Here is a 13,702-nt window from a genome sequence, read left to right on the forward strand (position 1 = left end):
ATAGAATTAGGAACTTTTTACGAAATATAAGGAAGCATAATTACTCGTAATGAAATAGCCGAAACTATAAATTATTCAATAAAAATTATAAAAACTAAAATTAAAATAATAATAAAGGAAAATGAAATAAAAAGTACTTAAATAAGATAAATAAAGATAAAATTTTTTAAACATCATCATCGCCAGATGGTTCACGAGGTGCTGGTGGCGATGAGATGTGAAGGTGCTAACAAATCTGATGAAGTGTAGCATCAATGTGATCAAAACACTGAAAACACTACTGCCCAAATCGAGTAAGGCGCTCAGAGATGTCAGAGTATGAAGCCTCCGCATGAACTAGACGATGGATGGGTGGTGGCTGAGATGGTGGGTCCTTATGACGTGGAGGGACATCATCAGTAATGTCCTCTAGGTCCTCCTCCTCGGTGGACTGGATGATGTAGTACTGAGGAGGGCAGGTGCCACGTCATTTCTTGATCATCCTCATGTTTAGCATGTTCGAGATGCCCTGTAGGGACATCTAGCCGATGAGAGTGAGGGAGGATGATTGTGCCGTTGTGTTGAGGAGCCCGAAGTGTCGTGCCAATTGAGTCACATAGGGCCCGATAGAGATGACCCCCCTCCGATGTCACTCCATTTGATGGTGGATGGCGAGGGCGATGAAGTAGGTGAGGTCGAGGATGTGCCCGTTCGCCATGCTCCATAAGAAATAGGCGTCCTAGGTGGTGACAATGCCGGTGCTCTCTCGTTGTCCCATCAGAGTGTGAGCCAAGATGGCGTGTAGGTACCTTAAGGATGGAAGGAGAGTCGATGCCTTAGAGCGGCTAGGATCGTAGGTGGCTGAGGCAGGTTCGAGATCCTTCCAGCACTCTGAAGGAGAGTAGTGGATGTGGCAGTGGAGGGTGTCGAGTTCATTGTCGTCCATGAACTCCTCCGTGTACATCCCTAGTGTGATCCTGAACTTGGGTATGCTCAACTGGCGCACTAGACCACCAAGGCAGAACTGGACCGTTCCAGGATCGTCGAAGCTGGTCATGACGGTTTGAAGATGGAACGCCGAGTAGAGTTCCAATATGAACTCGAGATACGTCAGTTCTACGATATCAAAGAAGAGCCCCCACGGGTCAATAGTCAGGAGGGCTCAAACCGCATCAGCCAATTGAATCTGTTCAAGTGTGGCGCAGTCAATGCAGCGGCCCACACCTAGGGGGCGGGCCCGTAATGTATGAAATAGCTCCTCCTGGGGTCCCAAGGGGAACTCGAGGAAAGGGTGACAGATCTCAGCGGTAGGATCTGAGGATGACGCTACTCCTTTCCTCTTCTTCGAGGCGGGGATAGCGGTCTTCTTACCACGTGAGGATGACATTGTATATCTGCATTGAAAAGTAAAAGTTCAACCAATGTGTCCCAAGAATAGCATGGAAAAACAAAAAAAAATAGGAATATTTCATGAGACTCATGTACTAGATGAAGTAAACAAAACTAAAACAACTAAAGCAAATATATTAAGTTATTAAAATAGGACTATGAGAATAATGTTACGGGAATATCTAATGCATGAGTGCATGTGGGTAAGCATAAAATCCATGGAAACAAGAAAAAATGATGAATGTAGTATGAAAAATGGCAATATTCTTTAATGACAAGCATGAGTATTATTATTCTATTATGAATATTCACTTAAGATAGTCAAATGGATCAGAGAAATCATGAAATAGGAAAAATATTTAAAGAAAATAGAGTGAAAAAAGTAAACAAACGCAAAAGGGAGAAGTTTGGGTCATCGGAAACAGTGTTGTAAATGGCACACGGGCGTGGCAGGTAAGGCGTGTGGAGTTGCAGCGGCTAGGGTTAGAGATTTTTTGGGGGGATGATGAATAGTAAGGGGTTTATATAGATTTTGGGGCACACGGCCTAGGGTATGCCTGTGTGCCCTAATTTTTGCCCATGTGTTTCACGATTTTTAAATTTAGGCACGTCTGACATTCACCCCACGCCCGTGTTCATTGGGCATGTGGGTGTACACGGTCGTGTCACACAGCCATGTCTTGCTTTGTTCGCTTCTCCCATGCCCGTGTATGATAGCCCACGCCCGTGTTAGTTTGACAGTGTCGACCACGGGGGCTGGGCACTGGCGTGTCAAACGCCCATGCTAAATTGATAGGTTCATCCATGGTTTCAAAACACGGGCGTGTCGCACACCCGTGTTGGTTTGGCAGTTTCACCCACGGCCTTATCACATGGTCGTGGCGACTTATTACATCCCGTGTTGGGGAAAAAATTTTCCCTGTTTTCACATGGCCATATCACATGGCCGTTTGTCCTCCTGTGGTGTGTGCATGGCCTAAGGCACGCCCGTGTGCCTAGCCGTGTAGATGAGAAAACCCTGTGTTTCAAGACTCAGTTAGTAGGTTAGATGTGAAAAACTAGAATTTAAATAAATCATTACTGTTAGTGCTAGGGTTACCTTCTGAGAAGCGCTTATTTATAGTCTAAGCTTGACTTACCTCTCTGGTGTGTGATCATGGTGGCTCGAGGAGTTTACACTCCTCATCCCTGCTATCAACTTTATCAATATAAGGTTTAAGACGAGTACTGTTTACCTTAAAAGTTTTGAATTTGGGGTGAATTACCTCGACTGTACCATATAGGAAAATACTGAGTACCGTAAGAGGAATTTCTTCATTAGGTTCAAAATTCGTAATGCGAGGATCTGCTACATCAAGTAGTACTTTGTCTCCAACCCTAAGTTGATTTGGTGATGTATTGAGCTTGTCCTAGCTCAGTTTCAGTTTATCGGGTGTTCTCAATTTCTGTGTCCACCATTCATCTAGTTCCTCGATTTGTAGCCTTCGTTCTTCATAGATAGGTCCTTTTTTGTTGCTTGAACATGGCTCATGTAGGTTCTTCGAACTTATTTCCTGCAAAGTAGGTTGCGCCACATGGTCAGTTTTAGTAGAATGATTTATACAACCACCTTCAATTTTCGATGTGTTACTCGAATTACGAGCTTGAAGGGTGATTGTTTCGCCTCCCCACAAGTGTGAGTTCACCGTACAAAGATCAATTATTGTTCTAGCGGTTGCTAAAAAGGGCCTCCCTAAAATTAAAGGAACGTTACTATCCTCTTCTATGTCTAGAACAACAAAATCAACTGGCAATATAAAGTTGTCAATTTTAACGAGTACATCTTCAATAATCTCCCTAGGAAATCTGATTGTTTTATCGACTAATTGAATACTCATCCTAGTTTGTTTGGGTTTCCCAATACCTAGTTGTTTAAACATTTTGTAAGGCATGACATTTATACTAGCCCCTAAATCAGCCAAAGCATTATTAATATCTAGGCTACCAATTAAACAGGGAATCGTAAAACTCCATAGATCTTTTAGTTTGTTAGCCAGCTTATTCTGTAGTATGGCAGAGCAAACTACATTCAGCTCCACATGTGACGCCTCATCCAACTTCCGCTTATTTGTTAAAAGCTCTTTTAGGAATTTGACTGCGTTTGGCATCTGCGAAAGAGCCTCAATAAACGGTAAGTTATATGTAACTTATTTAATAATTTAAGGAATTTATCGAATTGTTCTTCTGTACAATCTTTCCTTGTCACGTTTGGGTATGGCACACTTGGTTTGTATTCTTTACTTACCAGTTTCTGGTCAATGTGGTCCACCTCACTCTTACCTTTACTTACCACTATTTCTTGCCTCGGTTCTAGTTCAGGTGTAACTAACCCATCCTCATCTTGAACGGTAATTGCATTGATTTGCTCCCTTGGGTTAAATTCAGTGTTACTCGACAGGCTACCTTGTGGTCCTTAAGATATCAATTTACCGAGCTGACCTATCTGAGTTTTGAGCCCTTAAATCGATGCTTATTGATTTTTAAGTGCTGTCTCGGTATTCTAAAAATGAGTTTCTGACACCGAGATGAATTTTGTTAGCATCTTCTCAAGGTTCAGCTTTTTCTCTTGTTGGTAGGGTGGTTGTTGGAAGCCTGGAGGTGATGGTGGTTGTTGGTTCCCTTGGCCTCCCCATGAGAAATTTAGGTGATTCCTCCAACCTGCATTGTATGTATTACTATAAGGATTATTTTGAGATCGAGGATTATTTTGAGATCGAGGATTATTACCCATGTAATTTAATTGCTCGTTCTCCATGTTGTGGCCATTGGGTGGGTATTCTGAATTGCTTGATCCACCTCCACTTGCTTCGCACTGTATTACTGGGTAAACCTGTGAAGAACCAAGAAAACCGTCAATTTTTTATTCAAAAGTTCTACTTGATTGGAGAGCATGGTGACTGAATCATCGTTAAAAATCTCAGCTGCATTCGTTGTCTTTGTCCTCATGACTTGCCACTGATAATTATTCAGTGACATCTTTTCTATAAATTCATAAGCATCCTCAGGTGTCATATTATTGATAGGTCCACCAGCGGTTGCGTCAATCATCTGTCGAGTCGAAGGATTCAAGCCATTATGGAACGTTTGAACCTGTAGCCAGGGTGGTAACCCATGGTAAGGGCACCTTCTCAACAGATCCTTGTATCTCTCCCATGCATCGTAGAGTGTTTCTAAATCCATCTGCACAAAAGAAGAGATATCATTACGTAATTTGGTTGTTTTAGCCAGCGAAAAATATTTTAATAAAAACTTTTCAGTCATTTGTTCCCATGTAGTGATTGACCCTCGTGGTAACGAGTTAAACCATTATTTAGCCTTATTCCTCAACAAAAAGAGAAACAACTGAAGGCGATTGGCATAATCAGAAACGCCATTGATTTTAAAAGTGTCGCAAAACTCTAAGAAATTTTCCAAGTGAGTGTTGGGATCCTCATCCTGCAAACCATCAAACTGAACAAACTGTTGGATCATTTGAATGGTGTTAGGTTTCAGTTCAAAATTATTTGCAGCAACAGCAAACCTAACTATGCTCGATTCAATTCCTGTTAAAGATGGTTTAGCATAATCATACATAGTACGCGGAGCAGGATTCTGATTAGCAGCAATCGCAGGAGGTAGCGGATTTTCTTGGTTTTTGGCCATCTTCTCAGTTGTGGTTGAAATATCGTCCTCTTGATCTTCATCTGTGTATCTTAAGCTTCACCTTATTTCTCTTTGGTTTTTGTGAACTATGCGATCGATCTCACTATCAAACAGCAATGGTCCTGACGGGTTTCTTCTGGTCATAAACTAGAAAAACCTTTTAGAAGAAAATAAATGAAGAATTAGAAAAGAAAATAAAATTTTAAATTGCAATAAAAGTAGAACGGCTAAAGTAATAAAAATTGAATGTTCCTAATATCCTAGTTCCCCAGAAACGGCGCCAAAAACTTGATACCTGATATTCGCGATAGGTTTTAAAAATTTATAATTAAGCATTCTTGAAACTAACTATTATCACGATGAAGGCAAGTGTACCTATCGAACAGTACTATAGCTTTAGCAAGATCGGATTGTCGAACTCAAAGGAAACAAAAGTACTAGTAATTACTTTCTTTTTATCATCTAGCCAAGAATTTAAGGGATTTTTTTATCTAAATTTACTAAACTAAGAGTGCACTGAGAGAAATTGGGGAAAAGCTTTTAGAAAAATTCGATTGATTAAGACAATACCTAAGGAAAAATCCACCTAGACTTCACTTGTTACTTGACTTTGAATCAGATGATTTATTCATTTGACTTGATCCGTAGAAATCCCTAAGTTATATTATTATCTCTCTCGAGACTAATAACGTCTAACCCTAGGTTGATTAATTGAAATCTCTTTCTAATTAACACCCAGTGTTGCATTAACTCGATCTATGGATCCCCTTATAAGGTTTCACCCTAATTCGGCAAAATCTTATCAACCTATCTCTAGGCATGCAATTAACTCTGCTTAATTATGACAAATTTACTCTTAGACAGGGTTCATTCCTCCTCTGAATAAGAGCATGAATCAATATCCTGGAATATTAAAACAAGAATTAAGAACACATAATTAAGAACAAGTCAAATATTTATCATACAATTCAGATAATAATAACAAGATCCGTCTTAGGTTTCATTCCCTTTAGGTATTTAGGGGGTCTAGGTCATAATTATAGAAAAAAACATCTCATAAGAATAAGGAATACAAAACATAAAGAAAACCCAAAACCCCTGAATAGAAATTGAAGAGAGATCTTCAGTCTTGATGATGAATCTGGCTTCTAAGATGGACCAATCGGCTTCCCTTGAGTAATTCCTTGCCTCCAACTCTGCGTCCCTTTTCCTAAGTGCCTCATCAGGTGTTTAAATAGGCTTTAGAATGCCTAAGAGCCTTCAAAATTGGCCTTTTCCAAATAGGGTTATACTTGGGCTCGGTAGGGACACGCCCGTGTGCGATTACTCCAACCCGTGGTCAAGGCTGTTGAATAGGCACGGGCATGTAGTCTACCCGTGTAAGTCATGCTTTGATCCTTCCAGACGGACACGACTATGTGACACGCCCGTGTGAGGAAGTCTAGGCCGTGTTGATTTCCCATGTGGGTCCATTTTCTCTGTTTTCGGCCCGTTTCTCGCTCTTTTTACTCTACTATGCTCACCTAAGTATAAAACATGAAATTAAAGAATTAGGAGCATCGAATTCACCAAATATAAGGAGAAACCATCCATAAATGAGCTAAGCATGGGATAAAAACAAGTATAAATTACGATTTATGACACGATGTAACACCCCTAACCTGTATCCGTCGCCAGACTAGGATTAAAGGCGTTACCGGACAAATCAAAACATTTTACAAACAATTCACATACATTATCCACAATCATAGTCAATCATAATCATAGTCAATCATAATCATAATGTCACTTATATAGGTCATCAAGACCTTAAACATACATTAGAAAGGGGTCGGGACTAAACCAAGCTCATACAATTTTTTTTTAAAATTTAAACATTTTTCAAAGTTGCACAGGTCACATGCCCGTGCAAATAGGTCGTGTGCCTCACACGGTATTAGACACACGGGACATGTATATTAAGCACCGAGCTTTCATAATTGATCATTAAACATCATAAAACACATTAATTCATCAAGGGCATCTTTCAAAATCATCAACAAATTCAAAAATCAAGATATGGGCTAGCTAGAACCCAAAGCAATGATTACAAAAACATAGAAATTATAAAAAACTGAACAAATAATCAAGCTTGGTAGTAGCCTAAATGTAACACCCCAAACCCGGCCTAGAAGTTAGGCCCAAATCTGGCGTGTCACATTGAAGTGTTTTTCAAAAACCAAGTTCTCATTGAAAACCTTCTTACTATTTAAAACCTTTGGCCATTTTAAAACTTGTGAAACGTTAATTCCCTTAAAACCTTACTTGCTGCAGAAGCTTAATTTTAAACAGTTGCGTAAATGTGATATTTTGAAAACCAATTGTTTTTTTGGAAAACCGTGTCCTACTTCTAATAGATATTAAGCATACTAAATAAATGAAATAGAAAAACATGTGCAGTTGTGTGGTCGTCTCCGAGTCCCTTTACGACACTGATCCACCTAACGCTGGGGATTACCTGCACAGTTAATAAATGGGGTGACTTTATGAAAACTCAGTGTGTAATCCCCTTGCTAGAGTAATACCAAGAAATGCATGCAGATCGAATCAATCGGGCCGAGCCTATTATAGTAACAAAGGCATACAAGAAGCGGTATGGGCCTGAGCCCTATTCAATAATAGTACTATTTGGGCCTAAGCCCTATGCAGTTACAGTGTGGGCCTATGCCCAAAACAGAATAATCACAATACAAGTATGCAACCCAACCCAATCCAACTAGCTCACCACCCGTACCAACCAACTCACCATGTGGGGATTAAATCAACCCACCCAGCCAGCTCACCAATATCGTAGCGTAGCTGCTAATAGTAATGCAGCAAAGCTGCTAATAGTAACGTAGCAAAGTTACTAGTATATATACGACTTTAAGCCTTCAGTAGCGGTATTATAATTTTCACAAAGCCATTGGTAGCTGTAATAAGTTCGGCACATAGCAATCAGTGACGGTAATATAATCGGCACACAGCTTTCAGTAAATATGATCGACATAGAGTCATCAATAAGTATGTTAGGCACATAGCCACAGGTAAATACGTTTGGCCCAAAGCCATGGTAAAGATGTCACAGAGCCATTTTTAGGCTGGCACAGAGCCATCATCAGATTAAGCGGCACTAAGCCGTCCATCGGTCCACAGTCGTCTCGTGCAACCCGTGCGACCTTAACAGATCCATACTGGATCCACAGTCATCTTATGCGACCCGTGCGATCCTATTAGAATAGTATTTCCTCCATATCAATGCCCCAACCCCATGCAATATGTCATGTACGTCATGCTCAATCATCACACGTGCATGCAGAATGGCCATGCTCAGTAACAGTCATTTAAACATATATTAAACGCACATCAGTTTTATAACCATAGTCAAGTCAATTAAAACGCAACCATACAATCACAGTTAAATCAGTCAAATTCATAGTCCAAGTCAGTTATTTATCGACAAGGGCAAAACAACCACTTTACTTTACAAGGGTAATTCAGTAATTGTACAAACTGAAGGTATTTTGGTAATTTTACAAGCAGAGGTCTTAATGACCCAACAGAAGGTCCACTGTCGCTTCGAGCGACTTAAGTAACCTAAACAGATATAACGGTACAGATGGGCCTAAGGCCCATTACTAGGCCCAAATGGGCCCACACGCTCGTGTGGCCCATTGGGCCCATACGGCCAATCTAGGCCTAACATGGCCAAGACTACCTAAGTCGTGTGCACGACATGACAAGTCTATCTACATCCCACTTAATAGTGAAGTTTACACAAGCGGGCCCACGGACCCATTAGGCCCATCGAAGCCCTTAATGGCCCATGCCATGCAAACGACATGACAGGCGCAACTACTTCCTACCTAATAGTTAGATTTACACAAGCAGGCCCATTGGGCCCATCGAGGTCCAGAATAGCCCCAGCACACGAGAATGCTCGTGGCTGCCTCTACAGTCTATCACCCATGATTTGTGGGCTCGGTTTGCCACATGAGCGACCCACACTCGTGAGGCCTCAAATGTTGAAGTTTCAGCTTTTTGGCTTTTTCTGACTTCCAACAAAGAAGGGCATGAATAAACACCTGTTTATGAGAAAGCGCCGAAGTCCACGATTGCAAACCTTGGCACATCTTGCATTCAGTCTTAATCCCTTTTTCTCCCTCCAACTCATCTGGTTCGCTCTTTTTAAAGTTATCTTCTTGCCAATTCTCATGTTAGCTTCCCGATGTAGGATTACTGTCAACTATTAAGACAAGAAAATTCCTTATTTTTTTATGACCACTTCAACCACAGAGTTCCAGTCCAACTCCACCTCCTACACAGTTCAAATAGCAAAATAACTACCCCATTGCGCATCCCAAGACTTGAACCTTAGACCTCACAGTTACCCAACATGCCACCTTGCCACTCCACCACAGGCTCTTTTTGTGTCATATTTTATCCTCAATTAATTATAAGTGTAATAGCCTGATTTAGGGCCAAAACAAAATAGTGCTTTCGAAACCACGAATCCGAGGTTGAAAATTTTATGACTGGGTGTTTAATTTGATGTTTAGGACTAAATTGAAATAGGTGAAAAATGTATGTTCTAGTTCATAAAGTACATGATTGAAATGGGGGTTTTAAGTGGAGGTCCTTAAATGGAAATTATACCATTATACTTTATATGGAAAAAATGGGCATGAATAGGACAAAATTTTAAAGAAAGGCCTTAAGGGTATTTTTGTCATTTGGTAATTAAAAGAAATAAAATGGGAAAAATAAGACAATTTTGTCCATCCATCTTCTTCCTTGGCCGAAACTTGCATGTTCACCATTGCTAGGGTCTTTTTCCAAGCTTTCAAGCTCAATAGTAAGTGCATTCAAGCTCCGTTTTTAATGTTCTTTACATTTTTGAAATCCTCGTAGCTCGGTCTACCTATTTCTATCATTATTTCGAGTTAGGGTTTATGTTTAAAAATTTACCCATGAATGATATGCATGTATTTTGATGTTTGATGGTAGAATATCAATGTTTGAAGTTAGGAGAACGATCTTTTCTAGGCGATTTTTAGCGAAAACGAGCAAAACTGCATAATCGGTAAAAATACCTAATATTCATAAGTACATGTTAGAGTGAGAATTTGATGTTGTCATAGAAGAGAAAAACGTTCAGCATGTCATAAAACATAAGAATAAGGGCTGAAATTAAATTTCCGAGCCTAGGGACAAAATCATAATTTTGTAGAAGTTAGGGGGCAAAAACGTAATTTTTCCATAATGTGATTTTTGGGTTGAAATAGATCGTATGAGTGTTAAATGAGCTAAATGTGTTGCTATAGAACAAGAAAGGCGTGGAACCGACCTCGAACAGGGGAAGGAAAAGATTTTGGACTAAATTGCAAAATTTCTATATTTTGCACCGAGGTAAGTTTGTATGTAAATAATACATTATCTTTATTTACGTTTTTATATTTCAGCATATTTTTTATATTGTAGCTGATTTTGAATTATAATCGACTATTGGAAGAATGGAAATAAGTATTAGAAAGTGAAATACTTCCTGGTTGAACCTTCGGAATCGAAAGATATAGATGGTATGTAGCTAGGTCACATGTATGGTGCTAACTGCACATCATGTGTACAAGAGAGCTACGAGATACTATGTGGTAGCTAGGTCACATGTGTGATACGGGATGTATACCATGTAGACAAGAGAGCTACGGGATAAATGTAGCTAGGTCGCATGCGTGGTTCCAGGTGAAAGACACCATGTAGACAAGAGAGCTACGAGATAAAGTGGCTAGGTCACATGGGTGGTACTAAGTGTTCATGTTCAGAGCTGAACTATTTGATGGGTGGAACTACGTGCTAAAACCACCAAGCATCGGGGACTCGATCCGAAGTGTTCAACGGGAAAATCGACTAAATGAAATTATGTATGACCTTGTAATGATAAGTGTAAGAATATACATGTGTAACATATGAGTAATAAGCTCGATATTTAATTGGAGGTTGGAAAAATTGTTAAGGATAAGCAATGAATGCAACCAAAGTGTGAAAGATCAAAATTGATAATAAAACTGTTTGGACAGTCGCAGTGATGTGAATTTGAAAAATAACCAAAAATAGTAAAAATTTAATTAGAGGCTGAATGAGATATGAAATTAAAGCTTAATGAGTCTATTTTTATGTAAAAGATACAGGGAAAGTAAAGGAATTTTATATTTTGAGATATTTATATTTTTGTGAGACTTGTCCAGAATGACTATGTGATCCCCTGTTTTGACTTTGAAAAATCATTAAAACTTGTACAAAAATAATTAAGAAATATAGTTTATATTCCTAGATTCCTTATTGAGTATAGTTTTAAATGAAACAAATTTCATGGCTATTTGACGTTTTTACAGGGATAAAATCAATTCATAGTGAATAGAGGTTAGATCAGTCGAGCTGTATAATAGGGGAAACTTTAACTAATAAACTGTACTAATTGGCTGGACCAAAACTTCTAGAAAACTTTTAGTAAGAAGTAATATGAGTCTAGTGTCAGGAAAATTTTACGGATTTGAATTTCGAGTTTCGTAAATCGATTTATGATTTATTCAATGAACATGACGCAGGAGGGACAACTTGATCAAATTGGAGTAAATAGTGAAATTAAAATAGATATAATTGAGTTATTTTGTAAACATATTAGATTCTGATTTATTATTTATATACTTACTTACTAAGTCTGTAAGCTTACTTTTTTCTCTCTTTTGTCTTATAGTGTCATCCATTAGCACGGGAGTTAGAGATCGTTGAAGATCGCCGCACTATCAATACTTTTGGTATTTGAACTAAACATTTTGAATTGTGGCATGTATAGTAGGCTTAGTTATTTTGTTACGTGTCATAATTGCCTAGGTTTAAAATATTGGTTACAGTATTTGACCGATTATTTTGTATAAAGCCATTGAAGTTGGCTAATATTGTTAAAAGCATATGTTATAATGATTCATGATCTAATTGGATGTCATATTTTTGTCTCAGTTTTATTTAATGGTATATGTTATGTTCTGGTAATACCTCGTACCCTGTTTCGGTGTTGAATGCAGGTAAGGGTCATTACATTTAGTGGTATCAGAGCTATGGTTTAGTCGGTTATCAGGCTAATATATGTGTGTAAAAGTCTAGCTATACATGCGATAAATATACTGTGATAGTGTGGTGACTCTTGATCATTCTAAACTGTGTTTTGTTTTAATATAGTAATGGATCCCGAAGGAACTACGGCTGATGATGCTGCTAGTAATGCGTCGGCTCCCGGACCAGGGACCACGCCTGTAGAAAGTAGACCTGAGACAGGGAGATGAGGCTCGGGATGCCTTTCTCCAAATGATGAACAATTGGTATACTGAGTTTATTCGAGTAAACCCAAATGCTCAACCTCCTTCACCCCCTCCCATACCTCAGACGGTTCCTGTAGCTGCTCAAGGCATAGATTTGGTAAGAATGAACAAGTCTCCGGTCGACAAGATCCGAAAACAAGGGGCCGAAGAGTTTAGAGCAAAAATCGATGATGATCCTGAGAAAGCAGAGTTCTGGCTTGAAAATTCTACCCGTGTATTTGATGAGCTCTCATGTACACCCGAGGAATGCTTAAAGTGTGCTGTATCACTTTTGAGAGATTCAGCCTACCATTGGTGGAAGACTTTGGCAGCAGTGGTGCCAAAAGAAAGGGTTACTTGGGATTTCTTCTAGGAAGAATTCAGAAAGAAATACATAAGTTAGCGATTTATTGATCAAAAACGGAAAGAGTTCCTTGAATTGAAGCAAGGCAAGATGTCTATGGCAGAGTATGAACGCGAATTTGTAAGACTCAGCAAGAATGCCCAGGAATGTGTGTCCACCGAGGCTATTATGTGCAAAAGGTTTGAGGATGGGCTTAATGAGGACATTAAAGTGCTTGTGGGAATTCTGGAGCTGAAAGAATTTGTAGTATTGGTTGACCGAGCTCTTAAAGCCGAAGAATTGAACAAAGAAAGAAGAAAAGCTGCTATTGAGGCCCGAGATGCCAGAAAGAGGCTGATAAGCAAGTCATTTCAATCCCAATCGAAGAGGTCCAAAGAGACAAACCCTCGAACGACAGTTTCAGCTAGGGATTCACACAGAGATCGTGGTAAGGCATATTCGAGGTCTAAAGCTCAAGCTACTTCAGTGGCAAGTGTGGGTAATGTGCGGTCTAGAAATCCCAAATGTCAGCAATGTGGCAGGCAACATTTTGGTGAATGTTGGAGAAACAAGTGAGCTTGTTTCAGGTGTGGTTCTCACGAGAATTTTATCAGAGACTGTCCGGAGAAAGTTAAAGAAGAAAAATTTCAAAGTGCTAGACAGAGTACTACTGCTAGAAGAGGTAGACCACCGAGAAATACTGGAAGTGGAGCTAGCAGTAAAACTGTGATAAAAGATTCAGCGACGAGATCAGAAGCTAGAGCGCCTGCTAGAGCTTATACCATACGTGCCCGAGAGGATGCATCATCTCCCAATGTGATTACTGGTACATTTTTTCTCTATGATACTATTGTTATTGCATTGATTGATCCCGGGTCTACTCATTCTTATATTTGTGTGAATTTAGTATCTAATAAGAAGTTTCCTGTTGAGTTTA

General features: G+C 39.4%; 1 non-coding gene across 1 annotated transcript; it reads left to right on the forward strand.

Moving 5' to 3' along the window:
- Positions 1 to 4,513: 4,513 nt before the first annotated feature.
- On the forward strand, positions 4,514 to 4,620 carry LOC128286269 (small nucleolar RNA R71). Its single transcript, XR_008276812.1, has one exon. It is a non-coding gene; the product is annotated as a small nucleolar RNA R71 (small nucleolar RNA).
- Positions 4,621 to 13,702: the final 9,082 nt, after the last annotated feature.

This window comes from Gossypium arboreum, chromosome 12, assembly GCF_025698485.1.
Source record: "Gossypium arboreum isolate Shixiya-1 chromosome 12, ASM2569848v2, whole genome shotgun sequence".
Classification (NCBI taxonomy): Eukaryota; Viridiplantae; Streptophyta; class Magnoliopsida; order Malvales; family Malvaceae; genus Gossypium; species Gossypium arboreum.